General features: G+C 39.9%; 1 protein-coding gene across 4 annotated transcripts in view; it reads left to right on the forward strand.

The window, feature by feature from the left end:
* Positions 1-25398, forward strand: part of HAP1 (huntingtin associated protein 1) — a 96394-nt gene that overhangs the window by 20339 nt on the left and 50657 nt on the right. For all 4 annotated transcript variants that reach the window (XM_087916469.1, XM_087916472.1, XM_087916471.1 and 1 more), the window contains exon 4: positions 14512-14706. The gene's annotated coding sequence lies outside the window, so the exon portion shown is untranslated. The remainder of the gene's footprint in view (positions 1-14511; positions 14707-25398) is intronic.

The raw sequence follows: 25398 nt of genomic DNA on the forward strand, positions 1-25398 counted from the left end.
AACTTCTCTGGAGTTGTTTTCTCCTCCTTTGCTGGCACTTTGCTTGTGTGGAGTGACCATTCAAAGTTACAATGGCACTGAAAAAAGTGACTTATGACTGTTTTTCACACTTATTACTGTTGCAGCATCCCCACAGTCATGAGAGGCCAGGCGAGGAGATGCGTGCCTCAATGTGAGTGATATTGAGTTGGCCATGCCCAGCCAATAACATGAGCACCAAACCATGTCCACCCAGTCACATGACCACCAAGCCATGCCCACCAACTAATCCACGCCCACAGAACCAGTTGTTAAAAATTTGAATCCCACCCCTGCTGCTGCCTGCTCACTGTTGACTCATATTTAAGTGATTACTCACTAGAACTCTAAGATCCCTCTCACAGTTACTGGTATTGAGCCAAGTTTTATCCAGTCTGTATCTGTACAAATGGTTTTTATTGCCAAAGTGTAAAATTTTTACTTTTATCCACATTGAATTTTATTTTGTTAGTTAGAGCCCAGTGTTCAACTCTGTCAAGATCCTTTGGGACCTTAAGCTACTTCTGCTAGCTTAGTGTCATCTGCAAATTTGATGAGTTTCCCTTTTATTCCCTCATCTAAACTATATATTATATTGAAGAGTACTGGGCCTAAAACAGAACCATATAATACCCCAGAGCCCAGCTCTCTCCAAATGTATTTACCATATTTCTGTTGAAGACTACACATTGAGTATGGTTTATTAGCCAGTTACAAATCCATCTGAATATGGTAATGTGTCACCCATTTTTTTCTGACTTTCCAAGAAGTATGAATGTAGAATGACAATGAAGCTGGCTTTTTAAAAATTTTTTATTTGTCAAGCAAGTATTAGATAACAGGTATAAGCATGGTTATGAATACATGAAATGGATACGAATAAAAAAGAAACAATAGGACAGGGACGGTAGGCACGTTGGTGCACTTATGCACGCCCCCTACAGACCTCTTAAGAAAGGGGTGAGGTCAATAGCAGACAGTCTAAGGTTAAAGTTTTGGGGGTTTGGGGAAGAAACCACAGAGTCAGGTAGAGCAGGGGTCTCCAACCTTGGCTACTTTAAGACTTGTGGACTTCAACTCCCAGAGTTCCTCAGCCAGCACAGCTGGCTAAGGAACTCTGGGAGTTGAAGTCCACAAGTCTGCCAAGGTTGGAGACCCCTGAGGTAGAGTATTCCAGATGTTGACCACTCTGTTGCTGAAGTCGTATTTCCTGCAATCAAGTTTGGTGTGGTTTAACTTGAGTTTGTATCAAGAGTTTGTATCAAGAGTTTGCTGTTGTATTGTTGTGGTTGAAACTGAAGTATTCATTGACAGGTAGGACATTGCAGTAGATAATTTCATGTACTATACTGAGATTGGACCGAAGGTGGCGCAGTTCTAAGTTGTCTAGGTCTAAAATTTCAAGTCTGGCGGCATAAGGTATTCTGCTACGAGTAGAAAAGTGGAGAACTCTTCTCGTGAAATATTTCTGGATGTTCTCGACTGTATTAATATCTATTATGTAATGCGGATTCCAGACTGATGAGCTGTATTCATATATTGGTCTAGCAAATGTTTTGTATGCTCTAGTTAGTAGTGTGATATTACCGGAGAAAAAGCTACGCAGAATTAGGTTAACAACTCTTAATGCTTCTAAATATGTATTCTAATATAATAAATAATAAATATAATAAAATAATAATATAATAAATAGAATGTATGCAATCTAAAGATAAGATTGCATCTCCTTCAAAAATGTTCAAAAAATGACTATATTACTGCCAGGATGAGATGTCACATCTCATGTAAGCTAGTTTGGGTTATAATGGTTTAATAGCAAATAATAATTTTTATTGCTTTATAATTCATTTATGGAACTGTTTGGTAGCAAAGAAATTGCAGATGTACTTGAGTTCTTTTGGATTTTGGTCTTCTTCAACCAAAAGAACTATGCTCCATCAGGCAATGGTAAAAAATCTGATTGAGACTAATAGATTAAAACCCGGGAATGCCTATTGTATCTGAATGAACTTAAAGCTCCCAAGTCCAGCTGATTATCATTTGAGAAAACTGAGAAAAGAGTAGGCAATAGTCTGGTTGAATGTTTATGTACCATCCCAGAGAACTGTTTCAGTATCATTTGGCTCAATAAAGACAGTGAAAGTACTCAAGAAACTACAAACCACTCAGTTTGACCCCAGTACCTAAGGACATCCTAGAATTGATAATAAAGAAAACAGTCTGTAAGCACTGTAAAATTAGTACAGTGGTTACCAAACATGAAAGTATCAACTAATTTGCTCAATTAAGTATTTAGGTTTCCAGTAACTTGTTGGCTTGTGGGAAAGTTATAATTGCTATATATATGCATTTCAGCTACACACTTAACAAAGCACCCCATGAGATTTTCATCTGTAAACTAATTTTATGGGCTAAATGAAGTAGATATATAGTAAATTAGATAATCTTAGTCCAAAGTGTTTATTATCTATTATTCTTCAAAGTAGAGTGACATTTCAAATAACATTATTTAAGGTTTGGTCCTAGGCCTTTTATAATTTCCTATTTTTATTATGCTGCTTTAAAAAATTGAAAGGAACTATGCACTTAGTATAAAGAAGAATGAATAATTAATAGATTTAACTCTGCAATACTCTTCAATATCTTCATTAATGACTTAGATGAGGGAATAGAAGGGGAACTTACCAAATTTGCACATGATATACGCTGATAGGAATAGCTAACACCCAGGAAGATAGGCTCAAGATCCAGATAGATCTTGACAGACTATTGGGCTGTAGCTAACAAAATGAAATTCAATGTAGAGAGAAGTAAAGTCCTACACTTAGGCAAGAAAAATCAAAAGTACACATATAGATTGAGTGAAACCAGGCTCAATAGCAGTAACTGTGACAAGGACAACTAAGTTTTAGTGGAGAACTAGCTAAATATGAGCCAGCAGTGTGCAGCAGCAGCCAAAAAAGCTAATGCAATCCTAAATTGCATTAACAGAGGGATACAATCAAGATCAAGTGAGGTACTAATAACACTCTATAAAGCCTTAGTAAGACCACACCTAGAGTACTGCATCCAGTTTTGGTCACCACGCTATAAAAAAGATGTTGAGACTCTAGAAAAAATACAGAGAAGAGCAACCAGGATGTAGACTAAACTATATGAAGAACGGTTAAGGAACTGGGCATATTTAGTCTAGTAAAGAGAAGGATCAGAGGAGACATGATAGAGGTCTTACAATATTTGAGGGGCTGCCACAGAGAGGAAGGGGTCAAGCTATTTTCTAAAGTGCCTGTTGGCCAGACAAGGAATAATGGATGGCAATTGAACAAGGAGAGATTTAACCTGGAAATAAGGAGAAACAATTGTTCTACTTTACTCTGCTTTGGTCAGGCTCTACAAATTCTGTTTAATTCTGGGTGCCCACATTTTAGGGTTCAGACAGAAATAGGTCCAAAGGAAAAACCAGGAGACCTCAACAAAGCCCTAAAAGAGATTGAAGTAATTGGAATATTAAGCCTTAAAAAGAAAATGGTGTGTGTTTGTGTGTGCACGTGTGCTATAATGGCATCTTTCATATGTTTCAAAAAAACATCACACAGAAAAAGGGCAGGACCTTATCTTGTTCAAGTTTGCAGAATATAAAATAATGAATTCAAATCACAATAAGATAGATTCTAGTTGAGCATTAGGAAGCATTCTTTCTAATAATAAGAATTGAAAATGAAACCCAATTATCCAGAGGCTGAGAGGCCATCCTTCAGAAGCTAAGCAGGGCAGTCACCTGTTGGAGACCCATTGTTAGCTAGACTTCTGTGTGAGGGGGTGCATTTCGACCTTCACTTCATTCACCTTTTATGAAACTATGGTTGAACTCCCAGTCACCCCATATTTTCATGTGCCTAACATTGCGGGTTGCAAAGTCTCCGTATTGCTTCATGCAGATGATGCTGCAGTTATTTCTTGTACGCTTCTTGGCCTTCAACGTACCACAAAAACTACAGGTAACCCTCAACTTACAATCGTTCATTTAATACCCGTTCAAAGTTACAACAGCACTGAAAAAAGTGACTTATGATCAGTTCTCATGCTTATGTCCGTAACAGCATCCCCACAGTGACGTTTCAAACTTTGGGTGCTTGGCGCTTGCTGTGTATTTATGATTGTTGCGGCCTCCTGGCTTCCTCAGATTGTTATTTGCAACTTTCCTAGGGAGCTTCTGATAAGCAAAGTCAATGGGGGAAGCCGGATTTGCTTAATGACCACGTGATTCATTTAACAGCTGTAATCATTTGCTTAAAAGCCATGGCAGAAAAATCATAAAATGGAGCATGACTTGCTTAACAACTGATTGGCTTAGCAAAGGAAATTGTGGTCATAAGTCAAGGACTGCCTGTATTCCACATTACCATATTCAAAACAGGCTAAAACTAGATCACCAGAAATCCTATTGCATGTTTTTTTTTGCCAAAAAGCAAAATTAACCTATATAAGTAATTGACCAGAACAGATACACTCCTTTAAATATCTAAAAGTAATTTTTCATGAAGAGGATCCTGGAAATTTTATAATAAATAGATCAAGCAAATGGCATTGACAGCCTATCAAAAGTGTGTTTTTTTTTTACTTCAAAAGAAGTAAACTACCACCTTTTCAACATTAAAGATTTGTGAAGGTTATCCAAAAACAACAACAACACTAGATCAAATATTTTATGTAGCTCAAGTTGGCCCATAGAAGAAGAAAGACACTATAGAAGTGATAACAAGCCAAGTTTTAAAGTTTTTCCTTTACTACAGGTAGTCTTCAACTTACACCCATTCCTTTAGTGACCATTGAAAGTTGCATCAGTGCTGAAAAAAAGGAACTTATGACTGTGTTTCATACTTGTGACCATTGCAGCATCCTCATGGTTATGTGATCAACGTTCGGACGCTTGGCAACTGGCATGTATTTATGATTGTTGCAGTGTCCCGGAGTCATGTGATTACCTTTTGCAACCTTTTGATAACTAAACTCAAGGGGAAGCCAAATTCACCTAACAACTGTGACAGGAAAGGTCATAAAATGGAGCAAAACTCACTTAATAACTTCTTGCTTAGCAACAGAAATGTTTGGCTCAATTATGATCGTAAACCGAGGACTAAGTCTATACAGTATAGCCAAAGTTATTTTTGTAGCAGCTAAAATAAGCAATGATTAACATCAAATGTAACTTCCCAATCATCTTCATTCAATTTTTTTTATGTTATCTGGTTATTTTATTGCTGATCTTTGGCTCTAAATAATACATTTGACTGATTTATGCTGTTCCTACATCACCCATTGCCAAAACCCCTGGGTGGCTAGAGGTCAAGGCCTATATTTTCAAGCACCTTATAAGTCAAGGATCCCTCTTTGGAGGGGCTGAAAGTTAACAAAAAGAGCGGGGGGCGGGGAGGTTGAAAGAAGGTGGAAAAATTTGGTGCCAAACCAATGGCAGCAATCCTTTTTAAAAACACATATTTCCTGCTAGTACCAGTACCTCAATAATGTATATTAAAATTTATCAAAATAGGCAAGACATCTATTTATCTTGCAAATTAGGGTCAGTGATAAGAATAATTTGCTTAACATTTGTGTCAGCACTGCAGTCTTGGTCAGGCATTTCCTGGTTCACAGTTTATTTAGCCTTTATGTTACATCATTCTTTGAGGATTCTGAGTTAACTACCAATAAGGAAATGAAATATTATTTTATGACCAAACTATACAACCTTTCTGTCCCAGTAATGTCCCAGTAAGGGCAATCATAAGTCTAACTCTCTGTCATCTTTAGCCTAGATTCTTTTTCTCCTGGACACAAACGTAGTATGTGTTATATTTGTATAAAGAAAGGAAGTGGATACAAAATGGTTGGTAGAGTTTTGTTACCCAGGAGTTCCAATAGTTTTTGAGTGTGGTGTGAAGGTTAGAATTAGTTTAGGATGTAAGGAAATTGTTTAGTCTTCTTTGGAAGGGGTCTAGGACAACTCAGCATGGTCAGCTCAGGACAGTCAGCCCACCATTGCCAGCTAGCTACTGCCAAGTCGTTGTAGGACAACACAGCCATTTCTCCACGGGGATAACTTGATGTAGGCAGCTAGAAGAAGAGCTGGGTGGATGAGTGAGTAGGTGAGCAGAGCACAGAGTGGTGGCAATGGTAGCCAGGGGTTTCTCATTCTCACACACACACCTCAACACCATTGCTGCCTCCATGCCGAGATCCTAGAACACTCCCAGAGATTGACATATAATGGTGGTAGCAATGAAATGTGCCCAGCCTCCACCTCTTCCCCACCCACTGCCAGCATTACCAAATGGCCTGAACAATGCTGTTGCTGCTGAATGGCCCAAATTCCAAAATTACTGGCCTAATCCTGTAAGGAAGGCAGGAAGGAAACATTCTGGTGTTGCTTACAAAAACTGCCTCTCTGTTAACCCTTATTACATTCTTGGTAGGACTTGACTTCCTGTCTCTGGAACCTCTTTGGAGTTTTCTTTCCTTCCTTTGCTGATACTTTGCTTGTGTGGAGTGAACATTCAAAGTTACAATGGCACTGGAAAAAGTGACTTATGACTGTTTTTCACACTTATTACTGTTGCAGCATCCCCACAGTCATGAGAGGCCAGGTGAGGAGATGCGTGCCTCAATGTGAGTGTTGTTAAGTTGGCCACGCCCAGCCAATAACATGACCACCAAGCCATGCCAACAAACTAAGCCACAGCCACAGCACCAGTTGTTAAAAAATTGAATCCCACTCCTGCTTATACCACAATGAAATTGTATTTAGGTGCTATAAAATTCTTTATTATTATTTCAATAAATATGGCTAGGCTCTGGCAACCCCAAAAAAGGCTGCCAGATGCAAAATCATCTCCTTCTCCTTGAATATTCTTTTTTATTTCATTGTTATTTAGGTGCCAATAATTGGATTGATTCCTGATAACTACACAGTGTCCTAATAACTTTATGATTTCATCCTCCTACAATGTAGTTTGTATTTTTGTGTGGGCACAGTAATTATTGTTATCATCCCTACTAGCTCCCCCTAAAACATAAATTTCACAGACTCTATACCCTCTATGGAGAAATACAGTATTCTCCAATTTATTACTATCTATCATAATCTATCATATTTCTGCCCTCTCATTGGCAAACAAGAATTTTCTGAGAAAAAGAAAGGAAAAAAGAGGAGTCAAGTTGGTCTAAAGGCATGGAGTTCACCCAAAGATATTCCAAATATTAATTTCTAATAAGATTTGTTTGACCAGTCAACATGGATCATTCTCTTTCACAAAGAAGTTGCTCTAGTTGAGTGCTTTCAACCCTGACTACTCTAAGATGGCTGGACTTCAACTGCCAGAATTGACAGCATTCTGGAGACATTGAGGTTCACATGTTTTAAAGCTGCCAGGGTTGGGAAGATAGATTTTGAGTGCAATCTTTGAGTGCAACAAGTACAGGCCTGCAGTTATCCACAAGATTGCACAATGCCACTCCCAGAAAGAGTTTGATAGCCAACTTTGAATTGAAATGAAACAACTTGCACCTGACTGGAGTTAATTGCAAAATTTGCCTTGTGGTAATGAGAGATGAGATTGAGCTGACCTTGCATTTAAGCTTCTAGTAAGTTGGTAATGGCCTAGCAATTACTTGTTCTTCATTTTTGTCCTCATCTCTCACAGCTACAATATCTAGTAACTCCAATCATAAAATGGTAACAAAGAATAGAATGGGATTGTGAAGAATAGAATGGGATTGTGATATTGACTCCAATCCTCCAACACTTCAAGAAATAAGCTGTCTCAGCTCTGCTTGAAGCATTCTGGTAGGGAAAGATCTCACCTGTGCTGCATATATTCTTTTCTCCAGACTGACTCAAATTTATTCTGATTTTTCCCCACAGGATTTGTTTTTCATATTCTCTGATCATTTCCTTCAGATTTTGAAGGAATAGAGAGATGATCTCTTAATGATAGCCTCTTATTCTTATTCTTCAAATGCTCTTTGGAGTAAGAAGTATTTCATATATTCACCACCAGGAACATAAATCTTACAAGGTAGAATTACTGCCTTCACAACTAAATGCTTTGTAAGATTTGCACAGCTTGCAGACCTGCCAACACTGACTGGAAAGTTGGTCTAACATAACTGACAGTTGCCAGGCAGGGAAGGCTGTCTTGAAACTAAAATGTGAGGCAATTTACTTTCTTGGGAGCCAAATAGCCCTCAAGAAACCATTTAAAAGATGCTTAGTGTATGTTCTGGACCTTACAACTACTAGCTGATTATAAAGCAGACAGTTAACTCTACAAAACATCCTTACAAAGTCTTTTAATTGGTTCATCAATCATCCTCAATATAACTCACAGTTACGTCGAGATTTATCTCAATGTCCAACTCTTTGCATAACTGACTTTCTGGTGTAAAGAGATGGTAATCTCTTATCCTACATCGAAGGAGCAAGGAAGTGAGATGCCAGCATGATGCTGGGTTCAGGCAAGAGTGAAGGAACCTCCCACAACCTACCAAGGATCAATTCAGTGACCAATCAGGATTACAGATGTGGCCACATGACATGGACTACATTTCCCAGGATACCTTAACTACGTTTACCATGATGCATTCCCTTAAGGGGACAGCTCCTAATTCTTAACTAACTATCCCAGTTCCCTATTAACTATAACTGGCTGGACAGCACACTCCCCGCCTGGAATTATAAATTCCACTACTAACTAACTCTCAATTAAACTATAAACAAAGATAAACAGTAAACAGTAATATAGCATCAAACAAAGCAAAGTATGCAAAGCTTGAGGTTCAATTTTCAAGTTCAGCCTTTCTCTGCAGCAACACTAGGTCAGCGACCGGTCTGGTGTAGAGCTTCTTGGTGAAAGTCTGCTGGTCGCAGGAAGAATCTTGTGATCTCATTATCAGGACCTCGACTTGGTGAACTAGTCCATCAGAACTGAGTAGGACTTGCTGTACAAGTCCCATAGGACACAAGTTCCAATGCACATCCTTGTCTTTTAGCAAAACAAGGTCTCTTTAGAGGTTCGGTTCTTTGGTCTTCCATTTACAATGGTCTTGTATGGTAGACAGGTATTCTTGCTTCCAACAGTTCCAAAAGGTATTGGCAAGCTGTTGAACTTGTCTCCATTGTTGTTTGTACAAGTCCTTAGAGTCAAAGTTCCTTAATCAGGTATACAAGTACTTCATCGGGCTTCAGGCGTGCTGCCTGAATGTTGCGCATGAAAATTCTCTTCCATAGCAGATATCCTCTGCCTGGCTTGTCAGATAATTTGTATACACCATTGGCGGCCAAATCTAGCTTTCCTCTCCTTAGGGCCAATTTTCTCCGGTATGCTGGATCATTTACTGAATGGTGTAGGGGTTGTAGGTGAGGGACATTGACACAGAGGAATCTCCCCTTGGATTCTCGTAGAGTAGGTCCTGGTTGTATCTCAACGATGGGTCATAGTCTTCCTCCCAGTACTTACTGAGAGGATGTTCTGCCATGCCGTAGATGATGATGGAGCTTCACGCTGCTGTGTAGGCTGGCCATGGTTATCTTGTACCTGTGAGCTTGAGTAGTGTTGAGATTGTGGCAGGAATGCCACTGCCTGTGGATTGAGTGTGGCAGTTGTTGCTTGAGGTATGTCTCTCTACTGAGAAATCTGTGTAGCAACTGGTGGGTTAAATCGCTCACTCTGTAGGTCTGGAGGTGTAGGGTTAGGTTTGCTGTTTTTGGGAAGGGAAAGTTGCTTGTGGGAAGGGAATCTCAAATTTTAGGTCTTACAACATCAGTTTTGCGACTGGCATTTAGAGTCTGTGGTTGAGATTCACCCCTTTGATTCCCTGGTTTTGGGAGACTGCTAACTACCTGTGCCAGCTCTACCTGCTCATGTCATAGCGAGTGCTGCTCATCCACGTAAGCCTTGACCCATGTATCTGAGATGTGCTATTTTAGAGATGTGCATGGCAAGGTATAGACGACGTTGGTGCAGTACACTGGTTGGCCACCAGAGGGTGAATTGCGAGGTCTGAAAGACGTTGGTGCATTGCACAGGTTGGCCTGTTAGTGATACTTGCTAGGTCTGGGTGACGCCATTGTGCTGTACAGATTGGCCTGTTAGTGTTGCTGGACCCTTGGATTAATGTAACAAGAAGTTGCTAAAATTAGGAGACTTCCTGTAAATTCAGTACTTGCCACAGGATGGAGATCCTTGAGTTGGGTGGCAAGGGTTGCTGTAAGCTTAGTTTAAAAAAAAAAATTGTTTAGAATTTTCCTGTGAAATTTTCTACTTGCCACCAGATGGTGCTGTAGGCTATTAGTTGAATGGCAGCCAATTGGGCTGAGATGAAAGATCATTAAAGAGATGCAATACTTTAGTACATTGCATGAACACTGTGATTAAATAATTTCTCTTTGCTTTTAGATTGCTTCTAATTTTGTTAAAGGAAAAAAATCCTTCTTGGCTTCATCAGTAAAGAGAAAGGCAAGCTGCTTTCTTTGTTTAAATTGCTTGCTAAATTAAGTGTCTCTCTTCAGCGGAGGGATGTGCCCATTGCTATGGAGATGGCTCTGGCAAGAGGAATTTTTATGACTTGCAAGATGGCCTCTTAATTACTCTCCTCCTGGTAATGATCAGAAGAGAATCAGCTCTTGATTTTGTTTAAAGACACAAGCAAGATTCCTCAGACTCTCCCACTGCATTTGTAAAGGGTTTTAAGACAGAAGTTTGATTTTCCCTTGAGAGACAGGGAATTTCTGGCTCTCCCAGAAGTACAAACACTCGCCCTCTTGTTATGCAAATTGAGTCTTTGAGATAGCAGGAAGACAACAGAGATGGAAATTGAGACAGAAAGGTAATAGCTTATAAATTCTCTTGCTGAAGAGAGGAGGGGATCTCAGACCCCCTCCCTGTGAATTCAAACAGATTTGGTAACTTTGTAGCTCAGAAAGAAAAAAGTAATTTAGGGAGAGAATTCAGGCAATCTGATTGCTTATAACTTTGCTTTGGAGACCCAGATTAGCATTGTACTTTATTTTTCCAGAAATCCAGATAAACAACATTCTTTACTGTGGAATTTTCCTTTTACTGTTGGGAATCCTGATTCATTCTTTTCAGATCTCATCATGATTTTACTGGGAATCCAGATTCATCCTTTTACTGTTCTGGACCTTACAACCACTAGCTGATTATAAAGCAGACAGTTTACTCCACAAAGCATCCATACAAAGTCTTTTTAGTGGTTCATCGGGCATCCTCAATATAACTCACAGTTACGTCGAGATTCATCTCAATGTCCAACTCTTTACATAACTGACGTTCTGGTGTAAAAGGATGGTAATCTCTTATCCTACATCGAAGGAGCAAGGAGGTGAGATGTCAGCATGATGCTGGGTTCAGGCAAGAGTGAAGGAACCTCCAACAACCCACCAAGGATCAATTCAGTGACCAATCAGGATTACAGATGTCGCCACATGACATGGACTACATTTCCCAGGATACCTTAACTACATTTACCATGATGCATTCCCTTAAGGGGACAGCTCCCAATTCCTAACTAACTATCCCAATTCCCTATTAACTATAACTGGCTGGACAGCACAGTGTATGTTTCTTTTATCCTGCTATTGTTTCTAGCTCCACCAAATTCTCCAAACCCAGTTTAAGTATATACATGCAATTTAGAGATGTCTGTGGAGATTAAATATCTATGGAAATTCTCAGTAATCCAGGTCATGGTTGTCCCAAAGGTGCTTCAAGAGGCAATTGGACTTTCTGTTATTGTTGTTTTGTTGTTGCTGTTGTTGTTGTTTTTGATGACATTTCACTTCTCACCCAAGAAGTTTCTTCAGCTCTGAAGAAGCTTCTTGGTTGAGAAATGAAATGTCTTCAAAGAAAAACCATTTGCCTCTTGAAAAAGCACTTTGGGGACATCTGTGGAGATTTTTAGTCATCCAGGTCACAGTTGTCTCAAAGATGCTTTTTCAAAAGGCAGTCAGACTGTTTTTTCCCTGAATTTTTCCCTCAGGAAAAAAAAGAGTTCAGTTGTCTTTCAGAAAATCACCTTTGGCAATATAGGAACTGAGAAAATTGAGAAACCCTCTGCACCTAATCAGAAACCTCAAACTGCCCAAGGAGTTGCTGATCCAGTTCTACAGAGGAATCATTGAGTCTATCATCTGCATCTCTATAACTGTCTGGTTTGGTTCTGCAACCCAACAGGACAGACACAGACTTCAGAGGATAATTAGGACTGCAGAAAAAACAATTACTACCCACCTGCTTTCAATCGAGGACCTGTATACTGCAAGAGTCAAAAAGAGGGCTGTGAAAATATTTACAGACCCCTCACATCCCGGACATAAACTGTTTCAACTCCTTCCCTCAAAACGATGCTATAGAGCATTGCACACCAGAACAAGTAGACACAAGAACAGTTTTTTCCAAAAAGCATCACTCTGCTAAACAAATAATTCCCTCAACACTGTTACAAAGTGAACTACTATTACTGTTAATCTTCTCACCACTCCTTATCATCCATCCCCTCCCACTTGTGATGTATGACTGTAACTTTGTCACTTGTATACTTACGATTTATATTGACTATTTCTTCGTATGATTTGATTGTTTATTGTACACTTGATGGAGGTATTTTTTCTTTTATGTATCCTGAGGGTATTTACACTAAGACAAATTCCTTGTGTGTCCAATCACACTTGGCCAATAAAGCATTCTATTCTATTCTTGCTATGTTTATTTGCTTATGAAAATCCACAAGAGGGCAGTAGAGTTCTTCCTTTACAAGAGCATTGCTCAGACCAGTTTTTTCAATCTTGGTAATATTAAAATGTATGGACTTCAGCTCCCAGAATTCCCCAGCGAATATGCGCGTTGAAGTCTACACATCTTCATGTTGCTAATGTTGAGAAACACTGGACTAGATTGTTTCATGATAGTTGAGCAATAAGCAGAAAAACAGAAGTACATTTTCCATGTAGGGAGAGAGAGTTAAATTAAACTATTTTAAAAGAGCTGTGTAGCACATAAGATACCCCTCTGGTTTTAAATTAAATTTCCACTGATTTGAGCTCCACTTATAGTAGTTTCATATCCATATCTATATCATTTTCATGGTAACAGTATGATATACAAACATTCATTTAGTGACCATTCAGAGTTACAACAGCACTGGATAAAGTGATTTATGACTACTCCTTGAGTAGTCATCACAGCATCCCTATAGTTACCGTATCTAAATTTGCACACATTGGCAACCAGTAGCAATGTCCTGGAGTCATACGGTCACTATTTTCAACCAGCTTCCAACAAACAAAGTCAATGGGGCAAGGCAGATTTGCTTAACAACGACGTGATTCAACAACTCAATGACTTGCTTAACAACCATTTAAAAAATGGTGGTAAAATCAGACAAGATTCACTTAAAAACTGCCTAGATTAGCAAAATATTGGTCCCAATTGTGGCCATAAGTCAAAGAATACTTGGAATTCAAATTCCTTTGTTTGTAAGCTGCCCTGTTTATTTATTTATTTTTGTAAAAAAGGTTATAAATGATTCAAAGGCTTAAGAAAGCTAATCACTAATTTTAAGAGATCATGTTTTTTATATCCCATTATATTGTAAGTACATTATAATGTCTTATAGTGTACTTTAAAATAAATTAAGAGTTGCATAACATTGTGGCCAACTCTGGTTTACTTAATATGACCAAATCACTTTGAAGATACAATACACATAATTTTATTAGCATGTAAGTAATACAATATAAACTGGCTCCTAGAAAGCATTGTCAGCTTGCTGGGCAGACATGATCAAAAGCAGAAGCTTTTGTTGATTACATTTCAAAGAAAAAGGCAGAGCCAGTATACAGTACTGTAAATTACAACCTGATATTGGAATATTTTTTGATAAACTCATCTGTGTGATTTTATTTATTCCTCTCTGACAGGCTAGCTAAATTTATCTGAGGTATGGCTGGTGAATATAAACAATGTGATTTCCTGGGCCAGAGACTTCTGACTGATTCTTCCTTCTGCCACTATTCAGGGTCCATTCAGCAGGCTTTGAATGTTTAATTATAAGGTTTAATTGTAGGAACAACCATACCCACATGGAGCAATCTCATAGGTTTTGCAGTGAATGCAGCTCATGTGGGAATCTTTTATCACTAGATTGACATCTGCTGTCACTCTCTAGTTTTCTTGCCTTCCGTAGATTGCAAAATATGAAATTGGCTTAGTTTCCACAACATTCAACTCATACTATCAGTAGCACACTGGCTGAAATGGTGCAATGTGGTAAACTCAATCAAGAAAAACTTGTGATATTCTACAGCCAGGTGCATCTTAGGGACGGGTCAGTTTCTTGAGACCAAAGGCCTTACCTCACTTCCCCCTTTGCTAATCAAACCATCTCTCTTTGTCTCTCCTCATATTTTCTCAACAGACTTTTGCAATAGCAGCAATTTGCCAGAAGTGGAAATCATCAGCCTTCTGGGGGAACAACTGCCTTTGTATAAACTCCGGGCAGACACAATATTTGGATATGACCACAAAGATTGGATTCAGACACCCCAGGTCTCCTCTGATGCTGCTACTGCCCTCACATTCAAGCAGATTGAAGAGACACTGGAATATTTCTGTAAGTAACCTCTGGGGAGAAGTCAAACCGATCTATAAGTCTAACAGTAATTTTTTGTTTTTAAATTTCTTTTTGACTCCTTAGAGCAGGGTATACATGCTGTTTTGAAAAAAAATCACAATAACTTTATGAGGTAAGATGTTATTATTGATGCGGTGCAAAAGGAGGAGAAGCTGGGTGTCAGCCGTGAGGTCATGATCTGATTGCGGTGGTGTCCAGGAAATTCTGAAGGAACTGAGATGAGGCTTCAGTAAAATAATCCCTATTCCTAACAGCTATCTTTTTATGTTACTCATAGTGGTATATCTCTATACTACCATTGTAGAATTCAATTTCTGGGCTTTTGACTTTGTGGACCACATGGTATATCTTTCTTACTCATGAACATTTTAAACATATTTACAGTACTCAGAAGGGCTAGCTCCTGGCCAATCCTTTTTTATTTAATTAAGCTACTCCTTTTTTAAAGTAGTCATTGTGATAAAGGAACAAGAAATGTTTTCCAGAATTGTTATTATGAGAATCTGTAAAAAGAACAAAAGAAAGACCTGATTTTTCGCAAGAGGAATTCCCACTATGTTCAGGAAATTTTTGTTTTTTTAAACAAACTTTATTGATTACAAAACCAAAATATCAAACAAACACAACACACAGAAGAAGAAGAAAAGAAATGGAAAAAAGGAAAATGATTAAAAAACTAACAATTCTACTCTCAACAGTCTATGGTTCCTTGTTTGTTATCAATATTGGTGATACATTTACAAATACATCTTATTGCAAATATATAATCATGATTTACATTTTACGTTATTTACTAATATATTTTCTATTTTTGTTCTATCCAGTCATACCAGCATTCCCGGCTTCTATAATATTCTGATGTTTCTTTTTCCTTAAGTGCTAAGGTTAACTTTTCCATCTCTGCACAGGCTGTTATCTTCTGTATAACCATCTCCTCTGTTGGAATATCTGCTTGTTTCCAACACTGTGCAAAGGTTATTCTGGCTGCAGTAAGAATAAGCATATTATATATTTGACATTTTTAGGAATTTGTCTATTAAATATCCCCACTAGGAAGAATTCTGGTTTTAATTGAATTTGCTCCGCCGTTATTTCCTCTAACCATTTTTTTATTCTATGCCAGTATCTTTGGGCTTCAGTGCAGGACCACCACATATGAAAAAATGTTCCCTGTTTCTTTTTACATTTCCAGCAATTTGGATTCAAGTTAGGAGACATTTTCGCTATTCTCAAGGGTGAGAGATGCCATCTATAAAACATTTTATAGGCATTTTCTTTATATGCTGCTGAGCTTGTAATTTTATTATTCCTTGTCCAAACCTTTTCCCATTCTAATAATTTAATGCTACATCCTATGTTTCTGCTCCAAGCTATCATGTTGCCTTTAACTACTTCCTCTTCTTATTCCACCTCTAGTAAATGATTATAAAATTTAGTTATATTTTTTTTATCTGGTCCTAATAAAATTTTATCTATTTGTTGTGCCTTTGTATAAATTCCAAAATTGTCCTGGCTATATTTATTTTGAATTTGCAGGTAAGCCCACTGGTCTACTTGCAACCCCTATTCTTGGAGATCTTGCCATGATTTTAAAGTTTCTTGCGCATCAAGAAGGTCTTTGTATTTTATCATTTTATTACGATCTAGATTATTTGGATGTATCATCGCCTCCATCTTTGAGATCCAAATTGGGATTTTTAAATAATGTTTTTTTTATTTTGTTTCAATTAGCCAATAAGGAATCTCTAATTATATGTCTGTGGAAATACTTCTGCTTAATTTTCCCAATGTCCCATAAAAATGCGTGCCATCCCCTCTGTAAATCATGGCTTTCTAAAACTAAGATCCTTTTATTCGACAGATTTACCCACTCTTTCAACCAGAGTAAGGAGGCTGCACTATAGTATAATTCCCAATTTGGGAGTGCCATACCTCCTGCTCTTCATATCTTGCAATGCCTTTAGGTTTATCCTCAGGGTTTTCCCCTTGCCAGATAAATTTGGTGATTATCTTGTTAAGTTCCACGAAGTAATTTTTATGTATTTTTATTGGTATTGTTTGGAATAAGTAAATAAATTTGGGCAGAATATTCATTTTTATAGTAGCAATCCTCCCTAATAAGGAGATTTGCAATTTAACCCATATCTCTAAATCTTTTTAAATTTGCTGTAATAATTTATTATAATTATTTTCCATTAGAGTTTTGCATTGAGCCGTCAACCAAATTCCTAGGTATTTAACTTTTTTTTACTATTTGTAATCCCATTATCCTTTCCAATTTTAGTTTTTGTTTTTCTGTTAATTTTTTAGTTATTAATTTCATTTTTCCCTATTAATTTTAAGTCCTGCAACTTCCCCAAATTGATCTAACTCTTTCAATAGTTCTTGACCTGTTTCAATTGGTTCCTCTATGAAAAATACCATATTATCTGCAAATGACTGGAGTTTATTATTATTCTTTTTTAATTTTTAGTCTTTTTATTCCTGGGTTCTGTCTAATTCATGTAAGCAATGTTTCCAAAGATAATATGAAGAGCAGGGGGGTAATGGATATCCCTGCCTGACTCCTTTCTCTATTTTTATTGAGCGCATGTACTCTCCATTAATTGTAATATTCGTGAATCATAAATTGTAGCCACGATGTTTTCAAACTTAGTACCTAGATTCATATTGTAAATTTGTTGAATTAGGAATTGCCAATTTAAATTGTCAAAGGCCTTCTGTGCATCCAAGAATACAAGGGCTATTTGTTTTTCCGGGTGGGCTTCGTAGTATTCCAAAACATTTAATACTATCCTTAAATTATTCCTGATTTGTCTATTAAAAAGAAATCCGTTTTGATCTTTATGTATATATTCATTCAATATTTTTTTTCAATCTATCTGCTATAATTGTAGTAAATATTTTATAATCAGTGTTTAACGGGGAAATTGGTCTATAGTTTTGTATATGTCGTGAATCTGAATCTTCTTTCAGAATCAACAATATCAATGTCTCCTTCCATGAATCCAGCATTCTCGCTGCTAGTAGGACCTCATTATATACTTCCACCATGAGAGGTCTTATTCATTCTCCTATTTTTTTTTATAGAGTTCCCCTGGTATGCCGTCAGGTCCTGGGGTTTTATTGTTCTTTTGGTTTTCTATTGCTGCTTTTAACTTGGGCCACGTAACATCTCTAAGTAACATTTCCTCCATCTCCTCCTTAATTATTTTATCTTTAGTAATACCCAAATAGTTTCTTATCATATCCTCATTTACCTCCTTCTAAAGAAGGAGGTAAATGAAGATATGATAAGAAACTATTTGGGTATCTTCAAAATCTTCAAAAAATCTTCAAGATCTTCAAAAAATTCACATGCAATTTCTTTTTTCTGTTCTATCCTTTGTTGGGCATCCCCGTTCTCATCTATTAATTGGTAGATCAATCTTTTTTGTTTTTCTTTTTTAAATTTATAGGCCATCCACCTTCCTGGTTTATTGACCTGTTCAAAGAATATCTGTGTGGCTGTATTTAACTTTGAGACCATGCCTTCTTGTTCGATTAAATTTAATTTATGTTTAGTTATTATCATCTGTTTTTTTCAATTTGCAATCTTTTGGGGTTTTTGCAGCTCAATTTCTAATTCTTTGATTCTTTGTTCTAATTTATTTTGTTGGGTATATTTTTCTTTATTTCTTTTAGCAGTGTATGATATTGTTATGCCTCTTATTATTGCCTTCATTGTATCCCAAATATTCTGTTTTATAGTTGCCTCATTATTATTTTCTTTTAAAAAATAATCTAATTCCTCGTCAAGTTTATTCATAAATTCTTTCTCTTTAATTAACTGTGTATTTAAGGTCCACCTTTTCCTTGGTTTCTTCCTGCCTTTCCACACTATCTGAATCGGGTTGTGATCTGCCCATTCGTTTGATAAGATTTCAATCTCTTTTAATTCATTTACTAATTCACCATTCATCCACACCATATCAATTCGTGTCCATGATTGGTGAGGGTTGGAATAAAATGTAAATTGCTTTTTCTCAGGGTTTAATTTCCTCCACATGTCTATCAAATTTAGTTCAATTATCATTTCTTCACATGTTTTTGGTAGTTCTCTTTTTTACTTCTCCTCCCCCCCACTACTATGATATTTCTGGTGGTCCACGATAGCATTGAAATCTCCCAAGATACAAATATTCCTTTTATCTAATTCCACTAATTTCTCACGTAATTGTTTTAAAAATTCCTTTTGGTTATAGTTAGGGGCATAGATTACCACTAGTAGAATTAGAATTGATTTAATCCAAATTTGTAACATCAGAATTCTTTCATTGGGGTCTATCCAAATTGGCTCTGCTTTCATATTGTCTTTCACATATACTGCTATCCCTTTCTTTTTCCTAAAATCTGTTGGCGATGTATACAAATTCCCTAGCTTGGGGCATTCTAAACATTTTTCTTCCTTCTTCCTTATATGAGTTTCCTGTAAACATATTATATCTGCATTTTGTTTAATTAATTTGGTTAATATTCTTTTCCTTTTTATCCTAGAGTTTAGGACATTTATGTTAATTGATAGTAATTTTTTTTCTTCATCCTTGACCTAATTGACTCTTGCTCTTTGTCTTGTAGTTACTCCTGTCTCTCTTTGTGGCTGATTGTGTGTCTTCGATTCTTCTCTCTTGATGTTGTTTATTTTTTTAATTCCTACAATTCCCATCTCTATTTTTTTGTTAGTCTTGGTCGTCTTGCAAATTCATTTCTAACTCGTCTCTACTACTCGATCCTTCATGGCCTATCAATCATTCGTAGAATTCTTGGGCTTTTTCCATGGAGTCTACCTTAATTTTTCTTTCTTCCCAAGTGATTAGCATTCCTTTTGGGATTAGCCATCTAAATATGATACCTTTTTGGTTTAATTGGTTCGCCAAGAATTTATAATCTCGCCTCTGCTCTCTCACTCTTCTTGGGATTTGTTTAAGCACCAAGATTTCTTTCCCTTTGTATGTAATTGTTTCTTCTCTAGAAATTTTATATATAATATCTCGAACTTTCCTTCTGGCAAGTCTCACATGGACCTCTTTTGGATGTTTATATCGTCTTGCATAATTTGTGCTCCCTCTGTATACTTCATCTAACTCTTTCAGAATATCGTCCTTATCTTTTTCCAATAGGTCTGCTAATATTCCTAATTGCTGACCAACCAACATCACTTGTTCTAAGTCATCTTCTTTAGATTCCATTATATTTTGGAATCTTAGATATGCTGGGGCCTTATCCATTTCCAAATATACCAAGGAGTCATCCATTTCTTTACTCACATTTCTTAATTGCTGACCAACCATTTCCAGCTTCTCTTCCATTTTTTCCGTTCTTTTCTCAACCTCCTTTATTGTTGATTCATTCCTTTCTCCATAGAGCTGCTGCAAGCATCCAGAGCGGGAGGTGCTCCAGTCTTCGCTCTCACAGGCTGAGCTATAATTGAGTAACGCTCCTCCTCCTCCACGTGACTCCACCATAGCATTCCCCAGTTTTAGCTCAGCCTCGTAAAAGACAGGGAGCAATTTATAGCTCTTCCTTGGCCGATCCAGGATCCTTCTAGTAATTACTCAGGTTTGATTTTTCTTCCTCTCCTTTGGTTCCTCGCAGTTGGTGCGCCTGATATCTAGCCTAGTGGGATGTTTTTTCACCCCTTTGGGGGGATAAAAGAGGAGCTTAGCAGCCTTTTGCCCCCCCCGCCTGCCTCATTAGCCAGGCTGCTCTTAGGCAGCAGCTTATTGTTCACGCTATTTTTAGCGCCCGTTTAAGTTGTTCCTTCCCCCCAAGAATGCTTTTTTCAAGGAGAGCTCGCTCCCTTTCGTCCCTCCTGCTTCTTGTTACGAGGTGGTGTTTGTTCTTCCGTCTCTGTAGTTCGCGCCAGTCCCGGCCGCCATTTTGGGCGCGCCTCATGGCTGGACGCCATATTGGGGGTGCCTTGTGAACGGCTGCCATTTTGAGTGTGGCTCTTAGCCGGACGCCATTTTGGGGGTGCCTGGTAGACAGCTGCCATTTTGAGTGTGGCTCATAGCCGGACACCATTTTGGGTGTGCCTTGTGACGGCCGCCATTTTGAGTGTGTCTCCAGACGCCATTTTAGATGTGTCTCGTGGCCAGTGGCCATTTTGGGTGTGTCTTGTGACAGCCGCCATTTTGTTTTGCTTATTTCTTCAGCTGTGGTGACTTTTAAGGCACAGAGCCAGACCGGAAGGCCTGCTAGTGCCTTTATAATTGGGTACTGTGACTCTCAGCCCTGCTACCCTATTTATACTGTGTTGTTGGCTTTTCCCGCAGCTTTTACAGAGGCGAGGTTTGAGGCCTTAGTAGTCCCTCCCATTTTGTTGGCAGGCTGCCTCCGGAGGCCCTGCTTGGTTTTTTTGTCTGATTTTTCCTCAGTGTTTTTTTGTGGCCTCAGCGTTCATTCGACTCATTGGCTCTTTTTTTGTATATCTGTGTTTCTGGTCCTTATAATCATTGGATTTGGCAAGCCCATTTGATCCCATCTTAAAAAAAAAAATTAAATTAAATTAAAATAAAATATCATAAATATAATTAATATTCGCAATAGACCCAGAACACAGTTATTATATTTTTTCGTCAAAATTTTTTCCAAAAGGGGGACGCGGTCCAACTATAGGAAATCCGGCCTTGTTGTAGGTCGTACTCCTAGGCGTGCCAACCACCTCCTTGAGTCTGTTCTTTGTATTGTTCAATTCCCTTGTTATGGCAAAGGATAATCCCAGAGGACCTTCCTTGAAGGCCAAGGCTAAGACACACCATCTGCGTAGGCAGGCCAAGGAGTCCTCCAAGGCTTCTCAGAGGGACGCCTTAAGGCGCCACAAAGCCTTGGAGAAGGAATTTGATAGGCGTTCAAAGGACTCTCATTCTGTACCCTCAGTCTCTAATATTGCCACCCCTTCCACCTCCGCCCAACCTCATATTCTGTCAGAGCAGATTTCTCTTTCCAGACACAGTTCTCCCACTCGCAGCCCCCAAGCCGCTCAGGCACCTGAGGCTACTTTCACACCTACCGCTGCTGGTCTGCGCCCAGAGGAGCCCTCCCCAAGTATCATTCCAGACAGCATCATGTAGTGGATGCAACTGGCCATCCGCCAGGGAATTGCGGAGGGTATCCAGCAGTTGTCCAGGCCAGGTTCTCAATTGATAGCACACGAGGCCGAATCTGTTTCTGGCAGATCCCTTCCCAGATCAGAGCATCGCCCTGGGCAGGTACTTTCTCAAGGGGACATTCCCTTTCCAGAAGGAGCGGAGGAGGAGGAAGAGGATATGGGTCTTCAATACTTCGGGGAAGAGGAAGGATCGGATAGGGGGTCCTTACACTACTCTGAACCCTTGTCAGAGGCGGATCCGATGGAGGGAGAGATGTCTGAGGACGAGGGGATTTCTCCGGATCAACCCTCCTTTGTAGGCCTCTTCAAACCCCACCTGTTCAAGTCCTTGTTATTCAAGGCAAAGAATATTTCGGGCTTAATATCCCAGTCGCCCTCTGGCTCTTCCTCAACAACACATGGAGACCCAGAGGACTCTATCTTCAAACAGCCAGTCGTAGAGGCTGAGGTTATTCCCACTCCACCCATCTTCACCGACTTAGTTACAAAACAGTTGTCATCATCGGAGGGGCCCCCCTCCCCCTTCAGTCAGGACAAGAGATTTTTTAATCTCGATTCGGATTTCTCTTCACTGTTGGACATGCCTGAAGTGGATGACTCCATAGTTAGATTAGCGTCATCCTCTACTCCAACTGACGCCCTGGAAGCCTTAAAACCAGAGGACAAACGGGCCGAGATGGCATTACGCCGAGCTCACTTCTCCAATGCCTGGGCCATTTGGCCACGGCCGCATCCTTTTTCACTCGATCTTCCATCAGATGGCTCTGCCAGCTGAAGCAGCATGTCCCCCCCTCTAACACCAGGGCCCACCAGGACATTGCCAAGCTTTCAGCTGCGGCAGAATTTGCAGCTGATGCCACCTTTCACTCTGTGAAGTTTTCCTCCCGGGCCATTTTGTCACACGTTACAGCCCGCTGTCTGCTCTGGCTTAGACACTGGCAAGCGGATATCAAGAATAAAACTAAATTGGCTTCTGCTCCCATTTCAGGAGGCAAATTATTTGGCCCGGCTCTGGAACCACTTCTCTTGGAAAGCAGGAATAAAAAGAAATTCCTCCCTTCTCTTTTTTGCAGGCAGGAGTCCAGGGTGTCCCAGCCCTTTTGAAGGGGCTCCTTTCGCACCCCATATCAATCAACCTTCTCCCCTAGATTTCAGAGATCTCTGTCCTTTTGCCCGGCCTACCAGGACCAGGGCGACCCGGGCGATAGAAATAGAAGAGGGGCCAGTTACAGGAGACCCTTCCAGGGCGCTGGAAGTAAATCGTCCCGGCGCCCCAGATAATCCCACCACTATCCATCCCATTGGCGGCCGCCTCAAATTTTTTGCTGACCAATGGGAATCATCCACTTCCGATAATTGGGTTAGGAACACTGTCAAATTCGGCCTCTCCCTTGAGTTTCAGTCCCCTCCTCTGGAGCGCTTTATGGTTTCACCCCTTTACAGAGATCGCACCAAGCGTGCTCTCGTAAAAGCCGCTATTAAACACCTTTCTGAGATCAGGGCCATTCAGCCTGTGCCATCTTCACAGCAGGGAAAAGGGTTTTACTCCCACCTTTTCCTGGTTCCTAGGCACTCTGGAGGCTTCTAGATCTCAAGAGTCTTAACTGTTACATTGTTCGCCATAAGTTCAAAATGCACACTCTTCAGTCTATCCTTCAGGGCACCAGACAGGGAGATTGGCTTACCTCCATTGACCTTTCAGAAGTGTACCTCCACATTCCTATTCATCCCTCGTTTTTTTCAGTTTCTGCAATTTTGCTACAATGGCCAGCATTTTCAGTATGTGGCACTTCCTTTTGGCCTAGCCTCTGCCCCGAGGACCTTTACCAAGGTTCTGGCAGCCCTTGCGGCTCACCTCAGGAATTTTCCCATCCGCATCCACTGCTACCTGGTGACATCCTCATCCTCTCCCCCTCCAAAGCCCAATCCGAGAGGGACACTAGAACCACGCTCTCGGTTCTTCAGTCTCACGGTCTTCTCGTAAATTGGGAGAAGAGCCAACTCTCACCCTCCACATGGATAGCTCACTTAGGTACAGTTATTGACTCAGTTAAGGGTAAGGTTTTCCTTTCCCCTGAGAGGCTCCTCAGCATCCGGAACTCCGTCAGGGAGGTTAGACGAGCAAAGAAAGCATCATTACTGAGTCTGTCAAAGTTGCTTGGAAAACTGGTCTATGCATATCCATTATTCCCTGGGCTCGGCTTCATACCAGGTCTCTGCAATGGTTCCTGCTACCTTATCAACACTCCAGAAAAAGCACCTCCCAGGGCCCTCTTCAGCATCCGAACTCGTAGTGGCTTCAGCTAACCGTCTGGAGGTTGAGCGGGATCATCTAAAAAAGGAAGGCTTGTCCAATCAGGTCATCAGTACCATTCTGGCAGCAAGACGGCCTTCAACCACCCGCATTTACAATGCCACCTGGAACAGTTTTTGTAAATGGTGCCAAAAGTTGCTCATCAATCCACTTTCCCCATCAATTGCACGAATTTTGGCTTTTCTGCAGGATGGGCTGGACAGAGGCCTCTCCCCCAATACCTTGAGAAGGCAGGTGGCAGCGCTATCAACTGTGATCTCTGGCAATTCTTCTGGCTCGCTCTCGCACCACCCACGTATCCGAGCATTTCTTAGAGGTGCCACCAATCTGCACCCTCCTGTGATCCACAGATACCCAACTTGGGATCTTAATAAGGTACTCACGGCTCTGACCAAGCCTCCCTTTGAGCCCTTGAGGGAGGCGTCTCTGCAATTTCTTACGTTTAAAGTGGTATTCCTAGTAGCTGTCACATCGGCAAGACGGATATCTAAAATAGCAGCTCTATCCATTTGAAAAGATCTCTGCATTTTCCACGTAGATCGGGTGGTCTTGCGACCAGATCCTTCCTTTTTGCCTAAGGTCAACTCTGCTTTCCACAGGTCACAGGAACTTATTTTGCCTAATTTTTGCCCCAGACCTTCTTGAGAAAGGGAAAGGCAGTGACACACTCTGGATGTCTGAGAGGCACTTTGTATATATATCCACTGTACTCTTCCTTTCAGGAAGTCAGAGTCATTGTTCCTATCATTTCAACCAAAGATGCTGGGGGTTTCAGAGTATCCCCGTCTACTGTAGGCCGTTGGATCAGAGCTACAATCTCCAAGGCCTATTTAACACAGGCGCTTCCTGTTCCTAGTGGAATTACCGCACATTCTACAAGGAGTGCGACTACTTCAGCAGCCTGGGCTACCCAGGCTCCAATAATTGATATCTGCCGAACAGCTACATGGGCGTCTCCGTCTCCCTTCATCCACCATTATAAAATTGATGTCTTTGCTTCAGCAGAAGCGTCCTTTGGCAGGCAAGTCCTTCAACAAGTGGTTAGAGACCCAGAGGAGATTCCGGCCCAGACGGAGTCCCTCCCGTAGGACAGGCCATGCTTTGGTATGTCTCACTCTGGATGCTCGCAGCAGCTCTATGGAGAATGGGCGTTGGTCCTCACCTGATACGCGCTTTCTCGTCGAGCTGCGTAGAGCATCCAGCCCCA

The sequence above is a fragment of the Pseudonaja textilis genome, chromosome Z (genome assembly GCF_049901715.1).
Source record: "Pseudonaja textilis isolate UNSWEBS1 chromosome Z, rPseTex1.2, whole genome shotgun sequence".
Classification (NCBI taxonomy): Eukaryota; Metazoa; Chordata; class Lepidosauria; order Squamata; family Elapidae; genus Pseudonaja; species Pseudonaja textilis.